We start from the raw sequence: 16,673 nt of genomic DNA on the forward strand, positions 1-16,673 counted from the left end.
GAAGCGCGAACGTCTTGGCGTTCAAGCACATGGCAGAAACAAGGTGTGAACAGATGAGCTGCTGCTATTTTCTCCGTTCGGCATGCTTCGTTGTAGCTCTCTTGCCGGTCACCGGCTTAGCGGCTTGCTTTGCGCGACTAGGTCTGCGGAGAGAAGGAGATAGCGCCGGAAACCTCGCCTTTTGCCTTCTTCGGCGCTGGAACCTGGTTGCTGCGCCTTCTCTTTGTCCATGTGCACACACACGATTCCTCAGCGAAAACCATGCAGAAACCTTTCCTCGAGCACCCAGGGATGTGCACCCAGCACCACGTGCACGCACACGCAGCTAGAGAAAAGCACCTACCTTTTCACACACTGATGCCTAAGCAAACGCGTGGCCACACACACGCACACATCCGCAAGCGCGCCTACTCCCATCTATTGAGGGAAAGACGGACGAGCAACGTCCTGACAGGCTTGAGGGGAAAAACGTCCGTTGATGGTTGGCGTACTGCACGCCCGCCTACGGGGCTGCAGGGGAATCCACATTTGGAAGGTACCTGAAGATGTGTGCCTGTTCTTGGAGCTCCGCTAGTAGGGTAGCAAAGACACTCGTAGGCAGTACTGAATGCTGCTCCGTGCTACTTCTCCTCCGCTGGCAAATGCTTCACAGTCGCCCGAGGAAAGACGTTTAACAATCGATCTCCAAGAGAAACGAAACACATGATGCCATAAGGCGAAAGAATAGCAGGGCATCTCTTCACAAGCTTGTCCCTGATCTATAGCTGAGGGCAAACACTTGTGTGCTTGTGGGAGAGCCTGTGTCTTTCCTGGAAGCGTTTGGGAGTTTTGCTCAGACGCGTGTTTCCTCAAGTTCAAGAATCAAGATCTAGGATACCTGCAGACAGGTGCCTGTTTGTGTGGAGACAGTCTGTTTGAAACTGTGTTCCTCAGCGCCCGCTCTTTCTCCCCGTCGCTCCACACGCCTGGGAGTCCCTTTTTTTCTCTCCACAAGCACGTGTGTTGACTTCGTCGCACATGTGCATCTGCACAAGCGTTGAGCTCAGCAGAGCGTGTCTCTTGACACTTGATGTGCGTTGGCTGTGTCTGCGTGCTCCAGTGAAGAGAGAAACGGGAAATCATCTTGGTAGAGGCAACAAAGCAAAAGCGAGGCAGGATTGACATCTGCTCAACAGAGACGGATTCCCTGCGCTGACACAGTTCACAGTTACACGAGAAGCAATCTGAGCGCTCCATCGACCGGAGACGTGTTTCCCAAGAGGTCGTTTAGCGAGTGAACAGCAGTGTGCGCGACTTTCAGGAGTGTGCCTGGAAAGTGCCAGAATCACCAGAGCATCTGTGCAAAAGCTGCTGCCTCTGTGACCGCATTGAGGCACGTTCGCGTGTCTGCGAGTATATAGACGGCTCTTTCGCGTTCACTCCGAGGGAAACGGTCTGCTATTGCTTCTGCGCGTACAGACGCGATTCCCTTGTCTCTTGCGAACACAGGGAACTCTGTGCATCCAAATCTACAGGCTAAGGACGCGTCTGCATATGTTTTGGTGAACAATCGAGTGTGCGTGTTCTGACAGCTGCCTCTATGCAGACGTCTCCACAGAGCCACTTCTGAATGCCCCGCAGCCCAGGACTGAATGGATACACTAACAAGTGCACCGGTGTGAGCAACCACATATGCAGAAGGACGTCTTTCATCTCACAGAAGCGCGAACGTCTTGGCGTTCAAGCACATGGCAGAAACAAGGTGTGAACAGATGAGCTGCTGCTATTTTCTCCGTTCGGCATGCTTCGTTGTAGCTCTCTTGCCGGTCGCCGGCTTAGCGGCTTGCTTTGCGTGACTAGCTCTGGGGAGAGAAGGAGATAGCGCCGGAAACCTCGCCTTTTGCCTTCTTCGGCGCTGGAACCTGGTTGCTGCGCCTTCTCTTTGTCCATGTGCACACACACGATTCCTCAGCGAAAACCATGCAGAAACCTTTCCACGAGCACCCAGGGATGTGCACCCAGCACCACGTGCACGCACACGCAGCTAGAGAAAAGCACCTACCTTTTCACACACTGATGCCTAAGCAAACGCGTGGCCACACACACGCACACATCCGCAAGCGCGCCTACTCCCATCTATTGAGGGAAAGACGGACGAGCAACGTCCTGACAGGCTTGAGGGGAAAAACGTCCGTTGACGGTTGGCGTACTGCACGCCCGCCTACGGGGCTGCAGGGGAATCCACATTTGGAAGGTACCTGAAGATGTGTGCCTGTTCTTGGAGCTCCGCTAGTAGGGTAGCAAAGACACTCGTAGGCAGTACTGAATGCTGCTCCGTGCTACTTCTCCTCCGCTGGCAAATGCTTCACAGTCGCCCTAGGAAAGACGTTTAACAATCGATCTCCAAGAGGAACGAAACACATGATGCCATAAGGCGAAAGAATAGCAGGGCATCTCTTCACAGGCTTGTCCCTGATCTATAGCTGAGGGCAAACACTTGTGTGCTTGTGGGAGAGCCTGTGTCTTTCCTGGAAGCGTTTGGGAGTTTTGCTCAGACGCGTGTTTCCTCAAGTTCAAGAATCAAGATCTAGGATACCTGCAGACAGGTGCCTGTTTGTGTGGAGACAGTCTGTTTGAAACTGTGTTCCTCAGCGCCCGCTCTTTCTCCCCGTCGCTCCACACGCCTGGGAGTCCCTTTCTTTCTCTCCACAAGCACGTGTGTTGACTTCGTCGCACATGTGCATCTGCACAAGCGTTGAGCTCAGCAGAGCGTGTCTCTTGACACTTGATGTGCGTTGGCTGTGTCTGCCTGCTCCAGTGAAGAGAGAAACGGGAAATCATCTTGGTAGAGGCAACAAAGCAAAAGCGAGGCAGGATTGACATCTGCTCAACAGAGAAGGATTCCCTGCGCTGACACAGTTCACAGTTACACGAGAAGCAATCTGAGCGGTCCGTCGACCGGAGACGTGTTTCCCAAGAGGTCGTTTAGCGAGTGAACAGCAGTGTGCGCGACTTTCAGGAGTGTGCCTGGAAAGTGCCAGAATCACCAGGAGCATCTGTGCAAAAGCTGCTGCCTCTGTGACCGCATTGAGGCACGTTCGCGTGTCTGCGAGTATATAGACGGCTCTTTCGCGTTCACTCCGAGGGAAACGGTCCGCTATTGCTTCTGTGCGTACAGACGCGATTCCCTTGTCTCTTGCGAACACAGGGAACTCTGTGCATCCAAATCTACAGGCTAAGGACGCGTCTGCATATGTTTTGGTGAACAATCGAGTGTGCGTGTTCTGACAGCTGCCTCTATGCAGACGTCTCCACAGAGCCACTTCTGAATGCCCCGCAGCCCAGGACTGAATGGATACACTAACAAGTGCACCGGTGTGAGCAACCACATATGCAGAAGGGCGTCTTTCATCTCACAGAAGCGCGAACGTCTTGGCGTTCAAGCACATGGCAGAAACAAGGTGTGAACAGATGAGCTGCTGCTATTTTCTCCGTTCGGCATGCTTCGTTGTAGCTCTCTTGCCGGTCGCCGGCTTAGCGGCTTGCTTTGCGCGACTAGCTCTGGGGAGAGAAGGAGATAGCGCCGGAAACCTCGCCTTTTGCCTTCTTCGGCGCTGGAACCTGGTTGCTGCGCCTTCTCTTTGTCCATGTGCACACACACGATTCCTCACCGAAAACCATGCAGAAACCTTTCCACGAGCACCCAGGGATGTGCACCCAGCACCACGTGCACGCACACGCAGCTAGAGAAAAGCACCTACCTTTTCACACACTGATGCCTAAGCAAACGCGTGGCCACACACACGCACACATCCGCAAGCGCGCCTACTCCCATCTATTGAGGGAAAGACGGACGAGCAACGTCCTGACAGGCTTGAGGGGAAAAACGTCCGTTGACGGTTGGCGTACTGCACGCCCGCCTACGGGGCTGCAGGGGAATCCACATTTGGAAGGTACCTGAAGATGTGTGCCTGTTCTTGGAGCTCCGCTAGTAGGGTAGCAAAGACACTCGTAGGCAGTACTGAATGCTGCTCCGTGCTACTTCTCCTCCGCTGGCAAATGCCTCACAGTCGCCCTAGGAAAGACGTTTAACAATCGATCTCCAAGAGGAACGAAACACATGATGCCGTAAGGCGAAAGAATAGCAGGGCATCTCTTCACAGGCTTGTCCCTGATCTATAGCTGAGGGCAAACACTTGTGTGCTTGTGGGAGAGCCTGTGTCTTTCCTGGAAGCGTTTGGGAGTTTTGCTCAGACGCGTGTTTCCTCAAGTTCAAGAATCAAGATCTAGGATACCTGCAGACAGGTGCCTGTTTGTGTGGAGACAGTCTGTTTGAAACTGTGTTCCTCAGCGCCCGCTCTTTCTCCCCGTCGCTCCACACGCCTGGGAGTCCCTTTCTTTCTCTCCACAAGCACGTGTGTTGACTTCGTCGCACATGTGCATCTGCACAAGCGTTGAGCTCAGCAGAGCGTGTCTCTTGACACTTGATGTGCGTTGGCTGTGTCTGCCTGCTCCAGTGAAGAGAGAAACGGGAAATCATCTTGGTAGAGGCAACAAAGCAAAAGCGAGGCAGGATTGACATCTGCTCAACAGAGACGGATTCCCTGCGCTGACACAGTTCACAGTTACACGAGAAGCAATCTGAGCGGTCCGTCGACCGGAGACGTGTTTCCCAAGAGGTCGTTTAGCGAGTGAACAGCAGTGTGCGCGACTTTCAGGAGTGTGCCTGGAAAGTGCCAGAATCACCAGGAGCATCTGTGCAAAAGCTGCTGCCTCTGTGACCGCATTGAGGCACGTTCGCGTGTCTGCGAGTATATAGACGGCTCTTTCGCGTTCACTCCGAGGGAAACGGTCCGCTATTGCTTCTGTGCGCACAGACGCGATTCCCTTGTCTCTTGCGAACACAGGGAACTCTGTGCATCCAAATCTACAGGCTAAGGACGCGTCTGCATATGTTTTGGTGAACAATCGAGTGTGCGTGTTCTGACAGCTGCCTCTATGCAGACGTCTCCACAGAGCCACTTCTGAATGCCCCGCAGCCCAGGACTGAATGGATACACTAACAAGTGCACCGGTGTGAGCAACCACATATGCAGAAGGACGTCTTTCATCTCACAGAAGCGCGAACGTCTTGGCGTTCAAGCACATGGCAGAAACAAGGTGTGAACAGATGAGCTGCTGCTATTTTCTCCGTTCGGCATGCTTCGTTGTAGCTCTCTTGCCGGTCGCCGGCTTAGCGGCTTGCTTTGCGCGACTAGCTCTGGGGAGAGAAGGAGATAGCGCCGGAAACCTCGCCTTTTGCCTTCTTCGGCGCTGGAACCTGGTTGCTGCGCCTTCTCTTTGTCCATGTGCACACACACGATTCCTCAGCGAAAACCATGCAGAAACCTTTCCACGAGCACCCAGGGATGTGCACCCAGCACCACGTGCACGCACACGCAGCTAGAGAAAAGCACCTACCTTTTCACACACTGATGCCTAAGCAAACGCGTGGCCACACACACGCACACATCCGCAAGCGCGCCTACTCCCATCTATTGAGGGAAAGACGGACGAGCAACGTCCTGACAGGCTTGAGGGGAAAAACGTCCGTTGACGGTTGGCGTACTGCACGCCCGCCTACGGGGCTGCAGGGGAATCCACATTTGGAAGGTACCTGAAGATGTGTGCCTGTTCTTGGAGCTCCGCTAGTAGGGTAGCAAAGACACTCGTAGGCAGTACTGAATGCTGCTCCGTGCTACTTCTCCTCCGCTGGCAAATGCTTCACAGTCGCCCGAGGAAAGACGTTTAACAATCGATCTCCAAGAGGAACGAAACACATGATGCCATAAGGCGAAAGAATAGCAGGGCATCTCTTCACAGGCTTGTCCCTGATCTATAGCTGAGGGCAAACACTTGTGTGCTTGTGGGAGAGCCTGTGTCTTTCCTGGAAGCGTTTGGGAGTTTTGCTCAGACGCGTGTTTCCTCAAGTTCAAGAATCAAGATCTAGGATACCTGCAGACAGGTGCCTGTTTGTGTGGAGACAGTCTGTTTGAAACTGTGTTCCTCAGCGCCCGCTCTTTCTCCCCGTCGCTCCACACGCCTGGGAGTCCCTTTCTTTCTCTCCACAAGCACGTGTGTTGACTTCGTCGCACATGTGCATCTGCACAAGCGTTGAGCTCAGCAGAGCGTGTCTCTTGACACTTGATGTGCGTTGGCTGTGTCTGCCTGCTCCAGTGAAGAGAGAAACGGGAAATCATCTTGGTAGAGGCAACAAAGCAAAAGCGAGGCAGGATTGACATCTGCTCAACAGAGACGGATTCCCTGCGCTGACACAGTTCACAGTTACACGAGAAGCAATCTGAGCGGTCCGTCGACCGGAGACGTGTTTCCCAAGAGGTCGTTTAGCGAGTGAACAGCAGTGTGCGCGACTTTCAGGAGTGTGCCTGGAAAGTGCCAGAATCACCAGGAGCATCTGTGCAAAAGCTGCTGCCTCTGTGACCGCATTGAGGCACGTTCGCGTGTCTGCGAGTATATAGACGGCTCTTTCGCGTTCACTCCGAGGGAAACGGTCCGCTATTGCTTCTGTGCGCACAGACGCGATTCCCTTGTCTCTTGCGAACACAGGGAACTCTGTGCATCCAAATCTACAGGCTAAGGACGCGTCTGCATATGTTTTGGTGAACAATCGAGTGTGCGTGTTCTGACAGCTGCCTCTATGCAGACGTCTCCACAGAGCCACTTCTGAATGCCCCGCAGCCCAGGACTGAATGGATACACTAACAAGTGCACCGGTGTGAGCAACCACATATGCAGAAGGACGTCTTTCATCTCACAGAAGCGCGAACGTCTTGGCGTTCAAGCACATGGCAGAAACAAGGTGTGAACAGATGAGCTGCTGCTATTTTCTCCGTTCGGCATGCTTCGTTGTAGCTCTCTTGCCGGTCGCCGGCTTAGCGGCTTGCTTTGCGCGACTAGCTCTGGGGAGAGAAGGAGATAGCGCCGGAAACCTCGCCTTTTGCCTTCTTCGGCGCTGGAACCTGGTTGCTGCGCCTTCTCTTTGTCCATGTGCACACACACGATTCCTCAGCGAAAACCATGCAGAAACCTTTCCACGAGCACCCAGGGATGTGCACCCAGCACCACGTGCACGCACACGCAGCTAGAGAAAAGCACCTACCTTTTCACACACTGATGCCTAAGCAAACGCGTGGCCACACACACGCACACATCCGCAAGCGCGCCTACTCCCATCTATTGAGGGAAAGACGGACGAGCAACGTCCTGACAGGCTTGAGGGGAAAAACGTCCGTTGACGGTTGGCGTACTGCACGCCCGCCTACGGGGCTGCAGGGGAATCCACATTTGGAAGGTACCTGAAGATGTGTGCCTGTTCTTGGAGCTCCGCTAGTAGGGTAGCAAAGACACTCGTAGGCAGTACTGAATGCTGCTCCGTGCTACTTCTCCTCCGCTGGCAAATGCTTCACAGTCGCCCTAGGAAAGACGTTTAACAATCGATCTCCAAGAGGAACGAAACACATGATGCCATAAGGCGAAAGAATAGCAGGGCATCTCTTCACAGGCTTGTCCCTGATCTATAGCTGAGGGCAAACACTTGTGTGCTTGTGGGAGAGCCTGTGTCTTTCCTGGAAGCGTTTGGGAGTTTTGCTCAGACGCGTGTTTCCTCAAGTTCAAGAATCAAGATCTAGGATACCTGCAGACAGGTGCCTGTTTGTGTGGAGACAGTCTGTTTGAAACTGTGTTCCTCAGCGCCCGCTCTTTCTCCCCGTCGCTCCACACGCCTGGGAGTCCCTTTCTTTCTCTCCACAAGCACGTGTGTTGACTTCGTCGCACATGTGCATCTGCACAAGCGTTGAGCTCAGCAGAGCGTGTCTCTTGACACTTGATGTGCGTTGGCTGTGTCTGCGTGCTCCAGTGAAGAGAGAAACGGGAAATCATCTTGGTAGAGGCAACAAAGCAAAAGCGAGGCAGGATCGACATCTGCTCAACAGAGACGGATTCCCTGCGCTGACACAGTTCACAGTTACACGAGAAGCAATCTGAGCGGTCCGTCGACCGGAGACGTGTTTCCCAAGAGGTCGTTTAGCGAGTGAACAGCAGTGTGCGCGACTTTCAGGAGTGTGCCTGGAAAGTGCCAGAATCACCAGGAGCATCTGTGCAAAAGCTGCTGCCTCTGTGACCGCATTGAGGCACGTTCGCGTGTCTGCGAGTATATAGACGGCTCTTTCGCGTTCACTCCGAGGGAAACGGTCCGCTATTCCTTCTGCGCGTACAGACGCGATTCCCTTGTCTCTTGCGAACACAGGGAACTCTGTGCATCCAAATCTACAGGCTAAGGACGCGTCTGCATATGTTTTGGTGAACAATCGAGTGTGCGTGTTCTGACAGCTGCCTCTATGCAGACGTCTCCACAGAGCCACTTCTGAATGCCCCGCAGCCCAGGACTGAATGGATACACTAACAAGTGCACCGGTGTGAGCAACCACATATGCAGAAGGACGTCTTTCATCTCACAGAAGCGCGAACGTCTTGGCGTTCAAGCACATGGCAGAAACAAGGTGTGAACAGATGAGCTGCTGCTATTTTCTCCGTTCGGCATGCTTCGTTGTAGCTCTCTTGCCGGTCGCCGGCTTAGCGGCTTGCTTTGCGCGACTAGCTCTGGGGAGAGAAGGAGATAGCGCCGGAAACCTCGCCTTTTGCCTTCTTCGGCGCTGGAACCTGGTTGCTGCGCCTTCTCTTTGTCCATGTGCACACACACGATTCCTCAGCGAAAACCATGCAGAAACCTTTCCACGAGCACCCAGGGATGTGCACCCAGCACCACGTGCACGCACACGCAGCTAGAGAAAAGCACCTACCTTTTCACACACTGATGCCTAAGCAAACGCGTGGCCACACACACGCACACATCCGCAAGCGCGCCTACTCCCATCTATTGAGGGAAAGACGGACGAGCAACGTCCTGACAGGCTTGAGGGGAAAAACGTCCGTTGACGGTTGGCGTACTGCACGCCCGCCTACGGGGCTGCAGGGGAATCCACATTTGGAAGGTACCTGAAGATGTGTGCCTGTTCTTGGAGCTCCGCTAGTAGGGTAGCAAAGACACTCGTAGGCAGTACTGAATGCTGCTCCGTGCTACTTCTCCTCCGCTGGCAAATGCTTCACAGTCGCCCGAGGAAAGACGTTTAACAATCGATCTCCAAGAGGAACGAAACACATGATGCCATAAGGCGAAAGAATAGCAGGGCATCTCTTCACAAGCTTGTCCCTGATCTATAGCTGAGGGCAAACACTTGTGTGCTTGTGGGAGAGCCTGTGTCTTTCCTGGAAGCGTTTGGGAGTTTTGCTCAGACGCGTGTTTCCTCAAGTTCAAGAATCAAGATCTAGGATACCTGCAGACAGGTGCCTGTTTGTGTGGAGACAGTCTGTTTGAAACTGTGTTCCTCAGCGCCCGCTCTTTCTCCCCGTCGCTCCACACGCCTGGGAGTCTCTTTCTTTCTCTCCACAAGCACGTGTGTTGACTTCGTCGCACATGTGCATCTGCACAAGCGTTGAGCTCAGCAGAGCGTGTCTCTTGACACTTGATGTGCGTTGGCTGTGTCTGCGTGCTCCAGTGAAGAGAGAAACGGGAAATCATCTTGGTAGAGGCAACAAAGCAAAAGCGAGGCAGGATTGACATCTGCTCAACAGAGACGGATTCCCTGCGCTAACACAGTTCACAGTTACACGAGAAGCAATCTGAGCGGTCCGTCGACCGGAGACGTGTTTCCCAAGAGGTCGTTTAGCGAGTGAACAGCAGTGTGCGCGACTTTCAGGAGTGTGCCTGGAAAGTGCCAGAATCACCAGGAGCATCTGTGCAAAAGCTGCTGCCTCTGTGACCGCATTGAGGCACGTTCGCGTGTCTGCGAGTATATAGACGGCTCTTTCGCGTTCACTCCGAGGGAAACGGTCCGCTATTGCTTCTGTGCGTACAGACGCGATTCCCTTGTCTCTTGCGAACACAGGGAACTCTGTGCATCCAAATCTACAGGCTAAGGACGCGTCTGCATATGTTTTGGTGAACAATCGAGTGTGCGTGTTCTGACAGCTGCCTCTATGCAGACGTCTCCACAGAGCCACTTCTGAATGCCCCGCAGCCCAGGACTGAATGGATACACTAACAAGTGCACCAGTGTGAGCAACCACATATGCAGAAGGACGTCTTTCATCTCACAGAAGCGCGAACGTCTTGGCGTTCAAGCACATGGCAGAAACAAGGTGTGAACAGATGAGCTGCTGCTATTTTCTCCGTTCGGCATGCTTCGTTGTAGCTCTCTTGCCGGTCGCCGGCTTAGCGGCTTGCTTTGCGCGACTAGCTCTGGGGAGAGAAGGAGATAGCGCCGGAAACCTCGCCTTTTGCCTTCTTCGGCGCTGGAACCTGGTTGCTGCGCCTTCTCTTTGTCCATGTGCACACACACGATTACTCAGCGAAAACCATGCAGAAACCTTTCCACGAGCACCCAGGGATGTGCACCCAGCACCACGTGCACGCACACGCAGCTAGAGAAAAGCACCTACCTTTTCACACACTGATGCCTAAGCAAACGCGTGGCCACACACACGCACACATCCGCAAGCGCGCCTACTCCCATCTATTGAGGGAAAGACGGACGAGCAACGTCCTGACAGGCTTGAGGGGAAAAACGTCCGTTGACGGTTGGCGTACTGCACGCCCGCCTACGGGGCTGCAGGGGAATCCACATTTGGAAGGTACCTGAAGATGTGTGCCTGTTCTTGGAGCTCCGCTAGTAGGGTAGCAAAGACACTCGTAGGCAGTACTGAATGCTGCTCCGTGCTACTTCTCCTCCGCTGGCAAATGCTTCACAGTCGCCCTAGGAAAGACGTTTAACAATCGATCTCCAAGAGGAACGAAACACATGATGCCATAAGGCGAAAGAATAGCAGGGCATCTCTTCACAGGCTTGTCCCTGATCTATAGCTGAGGGCAAACACTTGTGTGCTTGTGGGAGAGCCTGTGTCTTTCCTGGAAGCGTTTGGGAGTTTTGCTCAGACGCGTGTTTCCTCAAGTTCAAGAATCAAGATCTAGGATACCTGCAGACAGGTGCCTGTTTGTGTGGAGACAGTCTGTTTGAAACTGTGTTCCTCAGCGCCCGCTCTTTCTCCCCGTCGCTCCACACGCCTGGGAGTCCCTTTCTTTCTCTCCACAAGCACGTGTGTTGACTTCGTCGCACATGTGCATCTGCACAAGCGTTGAGCTCAGCAGAGCGTGTCTCTTGACACTTGATGTGCGTTGGCTGTGTCTGCCTGCTCCAGTGAAGAGAGAAACGGGAAATCATCTTGGTAGAGGCAACAAAGCAAAAGCGAGGCAGGATTGACATCTGCTCAACAGAGAAGGATTCCCTGCGCTGACACAGTTCACAGTTACACGAGAAGCAATCTGAGCGGTCCGTCGACCGGAGACGTGTTTCCCAAGAGGTCGTTTAGCGAGTGAACAGCAGTGTGCGCGACTTTCAGGAGTGTGCCTGGAAAGTGCCAGAATCACCAGGAGCATCTGTGCAAAAGCTGCTGCCTCTGTGACCGCATTGAGGCACGTTCGCGTGTCTGCGAGTATATAGACGGCTCTTTCGCGTTCACTCCGAGGGAAACGGTCCGCTATTGCTTCTGTGCGTACAGACGCGATTCCCTTGTCTCTTGCGAACACAGGGAACTCTGTGCATCCAAATCTACAGGCTAAGGACGCGTCTGCATATGTTTTGGTGAACAATCGAGTGTGCGTGTTCTGACAGCTGCCTCTATGCAGACGTCTCCACAGAGCCACTTCTGAATGCCCCGCAGCCCAGGACTGAATGGATACACTAACAAGTGCACCGGTGTGAGCAACCACATATGCAGAAGGGCGTCTTTCATCTCACAGAAGCGCGAACGTCTTGGCGTTCAAGCACATGGCAGAAACAAGGTGTGAACAGATGAGCTGCTGCTATTTTCTCCGTTCGGCATGCTTCGTTGTAGCTCTCTTGCCGGTCGCCGGCTTAGCGGCTTGCTTTGCGCGACTAGCTCTGGGGAGAGAAGGAGATAGCGCCGGAAACCTCGCCTTTTGCCTTCTTCGGCGCTGGAACCTGGTTGCTGCGCCTTCTCTTTGTCCATGTGCACACACACGATTCCTCAGCGAAAACCATGCAGAAACCTTTCCACGAGCACCCAGGGATGTGCACCCAGCACCACGTGCACGCACACGCAGCTAGAGAAAAGCACCTACCTTTTCACACACTGATGCCTAAGCAAACGCGTGGCCACACACACGCACACATCCGCAAGCGCGCCTACTCCCATCTATTGAGGGAAAGACGGACGAGCAACGTCCTGACAGGCTTGAGGGGAAAAACGTCCGTTGACGGTTGGCGTACTGCACGCCCGCCTACGGGGCTGCAGGGGAATCCACATTTGGAAGGTACCTGAAGATGTGTGCCTGTTCTTGGAGCTCCGCTAGTAGGGTAGCAAAGACACTCGTAGGCAGTACTGAATGCTGCTCCGTGCTACTTCTCCTCCGCTGGCAAATGCCTCACAGTCGCCCTAGGAAAGACGTTTAACAATCGATCTCCAAGAGGAACGAAACACATGATGCCGTAAGGCGAAAGAATAGCAGGGCATCTCTTCACAGGCTTGTCCCTGATCTATAGCTGAGGGCAAACACTTGTGTGCTTGTGGGAGAGCCTGTGTCTTTCCTGGAAGCGTTTGGGAGTTTTGCTCAGACGCGTGTTTCCTCAAGTTCAAGAATCAAGATCTAGGATACCTGCAGACAGGTGCCTGTTTGTGTGGAGACAGTCTGTTTGAAACTGTGTTCCTCAGCGCCCGCTCTTTCTCCCCGTCGCTCCACACGCCTGGGAGTCCCTTTCTTTCTCTCCACAAGCACGTGTGTTGACTTCGTCGCACATGTGCATCTGCACAAGCGTTGAGCTCAGCAGAGCGTGTCTCTTGACACTTGATGTGCGTTGGCTGTGTCTGCCTGCTCCAGTGAAGAGAGAAACGGGAAATCATCTTGGTAGAGGCAACAAAGCAAAAGCGAGGCAGGATTGACATCTGCTCAACAGAGACGGATTCCCTGCGCTGACACAGTTCACAGTTACACGAGAAGCAATCTGAGCGGTCCGTCGACCGGAGACGTGTTTCCCAAGAGGTCGTTTAGCGAGTGAACAGCAGTGTGCGCGACTTTCAGGAGTGTGCCTGGAAAGTGCCAGAATCACCAGGAGCATCTGTGCAAAAGCTGCTGCCTCTGTGACCGCATTGAGGCACGTTCGCGTGTCTGCGAGTATATAGACGGCTCTTTCGCGTTCACTCCGAGGGAAACGGTCCGCTATTGCTTCTGTGCGTACAGACGCGATTCCCTTGTCTCTTGCGAACACAGGGAACTCTGTGCATCCAAATCTACAGGCTAAGGACGCGTCTGCATATGTTTTGGTGAACAATCGAGTGTGCGTGTTCTGACAGCTGCCTCTATGCAGACGTCTCCACAGAGCCACTTCTGAATGCCCCGCAGCCCAGGACTGAATGGATACACTAACAAGTGCACCGGTGTGAGCAACCACATATGCAGAAGGACGTCTTTCATCTCACAGAAGCGCGAACGTCTTGGCGTTCAAGCACATGGCAGAAACAAGGTGTGAACAGATGAGCTGCTGCTATTTTCTCCGTTCGGCATGCTTCGTTGTAGCTCTCTTGCCGGTCGCCGGCTTAGCGGCTTGCTTTGCGCGACTAGCTCTGGGGAGAGAAGGAGATAGCGCCGGAAACCTCGCCTTTTGCCTTCTTCGGCGCTGGAACCTGGTTGCTGCGCCTTCTCTTTGTCCATGTGCACACACACGATTCCTCAGCGAAAACCATGCAGAAACCTTTCCACGAGCACCCAGGGATGTGCACCCAGCACCACGTGCACGCACACGCAGCTAGAGAAAAGCACCTACCTTTTCACACACTGATGCCTAAGCAAACGCGTGGCCACACACACGCACACATCCGCAAGCGCGCCTACTCCCATCTATTGAGGGAAAGACGGACGAGCAACGTCCTGACAGGCTTGAGGGGAAAAACGTCCGTTGACGGTTGGCGTACTGCACGCCCGCCTACGGGGCTGCAGGGGAATCCACATTTGGAAGGTACCTGAAGATGTGTGCCTGTTCTTGGAGCTCCGCTAGTAGGGTAGCAAAGAGACTCGTAGGCAGTACTGAATGCTGCTCCGTGCTACTTCTCCTCCGCTGGCAAATGCCTCACAGTCACCCTAGGAAAGACGTTTAACAATCGATCTCCAAGAGGAACGAAACACATGATGCCATAAGGCGAAAGAATAGCAGGGCATCTCTTCACAGGCTTGTCCCTGATCTATAGCTGAGGGCAAACACTTGTGTGCTTGTGGGAGAGCCTGTGTCTTTCCTGGAAGCGTTTGGGAGTTTTGCTCAGACGCGTGTTTCCTCAAGTTCAAGAATCAAGATCTAGGATACCTGCAGACAGGTGCCTGTTTGTGTGGAGACAGTCTGTTTGAAACTGTGTTCCTCAGCGCCCGCTCTTTCTCCCCGTCGCTCCACACGCCTGGGAGTCCCTTTCTTTCTCTCCACAAGCACGTGTGTTGACTTCGTCGCACATGTGCATCTGCACAAGCGTTGAGCTCAGCAGAGCGTGTCTCTTGACACTTGATGTGCGTTGGCTGTGTCTGCCTGCTCCAGTGAAGAGAGAAACGGGAAATCATCTTGGTAGAGGCAACAAAGCAAAAGCGAGGCAGGATTGACATCTGCTCAACAGAGACGGATTCCCTGCGCTGACACAGTTCACAGTTACACGAGAAGCAATCTGAGCGGTCCGTCGACCGGAGACGTGTTTCCCAAGAGGTCGTTTAGCGAGTGAACAGCAGTGTGCGCGACTTTCAGGAGTGTGCCTGGAAAGTGCCAGAATCACCAGGAGCATCTGTGCAAAAGCTGCTGCCTCTGTGACCGCATTGAGGCACGTTCGCGTGTCTGCGAGTATATAGACGGCTCTTTCGCGTTCACTCCGAGGGAAACGGTCCGCTATTCCTTCTGCGCGTACAGACGCGATTCCCTTGTCTCTTGCGAACACAGGGAACTCTGTGCATCCAAATCTACAGGCTAAGGACGCGTCTGCATATGTTTTGGTGAACAATCGAGTGTGCGTGTTCTGACAGCTGCCTCTATGCAGACGTCTCCACAGAGCCACTTCTGAATGCCCCGCAGCCCAGGACTGAATGGATACACTAACAAGTGCACCGGTGTGAGCAACCACATATGCAGAAGGACGTCTTTCATCTCACAGAAGCGCGAACGTCTTGGCGTTCAAGCACATGGCAGAAACAAGGTGTGAACAGATGAGCTGCTGCTATTTTCTCCGTTCGGCATGCTTCGTTGTAGCTCTCTTGCCGGTCGCCGGCTTAGCGGCTTGCTTTGCGCGACTAGCTCTGGGGAGAGAAGGAGATAGCGCCGGAAACCTCGCCTTTTGCCTTCTTCGGCGCTGGAACCTGGTTGCTGCGCCTTCTCTTTGTCCATGTGCACACACACGATTCCTCAGCGAAAACCATGCAGAAACCTTTCCACGAGCACCCAGGGATGTGCACCCAGCACCACGTGCACGCACACGCAGCTAGAGAAAAGCACCTACCTTTTCACACACTGATGCCTAAGCAAACGCGTGGCCACACACACGCACACATCCGCAAGCGCGCCTACTCCCATCTATTGAGGGAAAGACGGACGAGCAACGTCCTGACAGGCTTGAGGGGAAAAACGTCCGTTGACGGTTGGCGTACTGCACGCCCGCCTACGGGGCTGCAGGGGAATCCACATTTGGAAGGTACCTGAAGATGTGTGCCTGTTCTTGGAGCTCCGCTAGTAGGGTAGCAAAGACACTCGTAGGCAGTACTGAATGCTGCTCCGTGCTACTTCTCCTCCGCTGGCAAATGCTTCACAGTCGCCCGAGGAAAGACGTTTAACAATCGATCTCCAAGAGGAACGAAACACATGATGCCATAAGGCGAAAGAATAGCAGGGCATCTCTTCACAAGCTTGTCCCTGATCTATAGCTGAGGGCAAACACTTGTGTGCTTGTGGGAGAGCCTGTGTCTTTCCTGGAAGCGTTTGGGAGTTTTGCTCAGACGCGTGTTTCCTCAAGTTCAAGAATCAAGATCTAGGATACCTGCAGACAGGTGCCTGTTTGTGTGGAGACAGTCTGTTTGAAACTGTGTTCCTCAGCGCCCGCTCTTTCTCCCCGTCGCTCCACACGCCTGGGAGTCTCTTTCTTTCTCTCCACAAGCACGTGTGTTGACTTCGTCGCACATGTGCATCTGCACAAGCGTTGAGCTCAGCAGAGCGTGTCTCTTGACACTTGATGTGCGTTGGCTGTGTCTGCGTGCTCCAGTGAAGAGAGAAACGGGAAATCATCTTGGTAGAGGCAACAAAGCAAAAGCGAGGCAGGATTGACATCTGCTCAACAGAGACGGATTCCCTGCGCTAACACAGTTCACAGTTACACGAGAAGCAATCTGAGCGGTCCGTCGACCGGAGACGTGTTTCCCAAGAGGTCGTTTAGCGAGTGAACAGCAGTGTGCGCGACTTTCAGGAGTGTGCCTGGAAAGTGCCAGAATCACCAGGAGCATCTGTGCAAAAGCTGCTGCCTCTGTGACCGCATTGAGGCACGTTCGC

This window comes from Patagioenas fasciata, unplaced genomic scaffold (assembly GCF_037038585.1).
Source record: "Patagioenas fasciata isolate bPatFas1 unplaced genomic scaffold, bPatFas1.hap1 Unplaced_34, whole genome shotgun sequence".
NCBI classification, from domain to species: Eukaryota; Metazoa; Chordata; class Aves; order Columbiformes; family Columbidae; genus Patagioenas; species Patagioenas fasciata.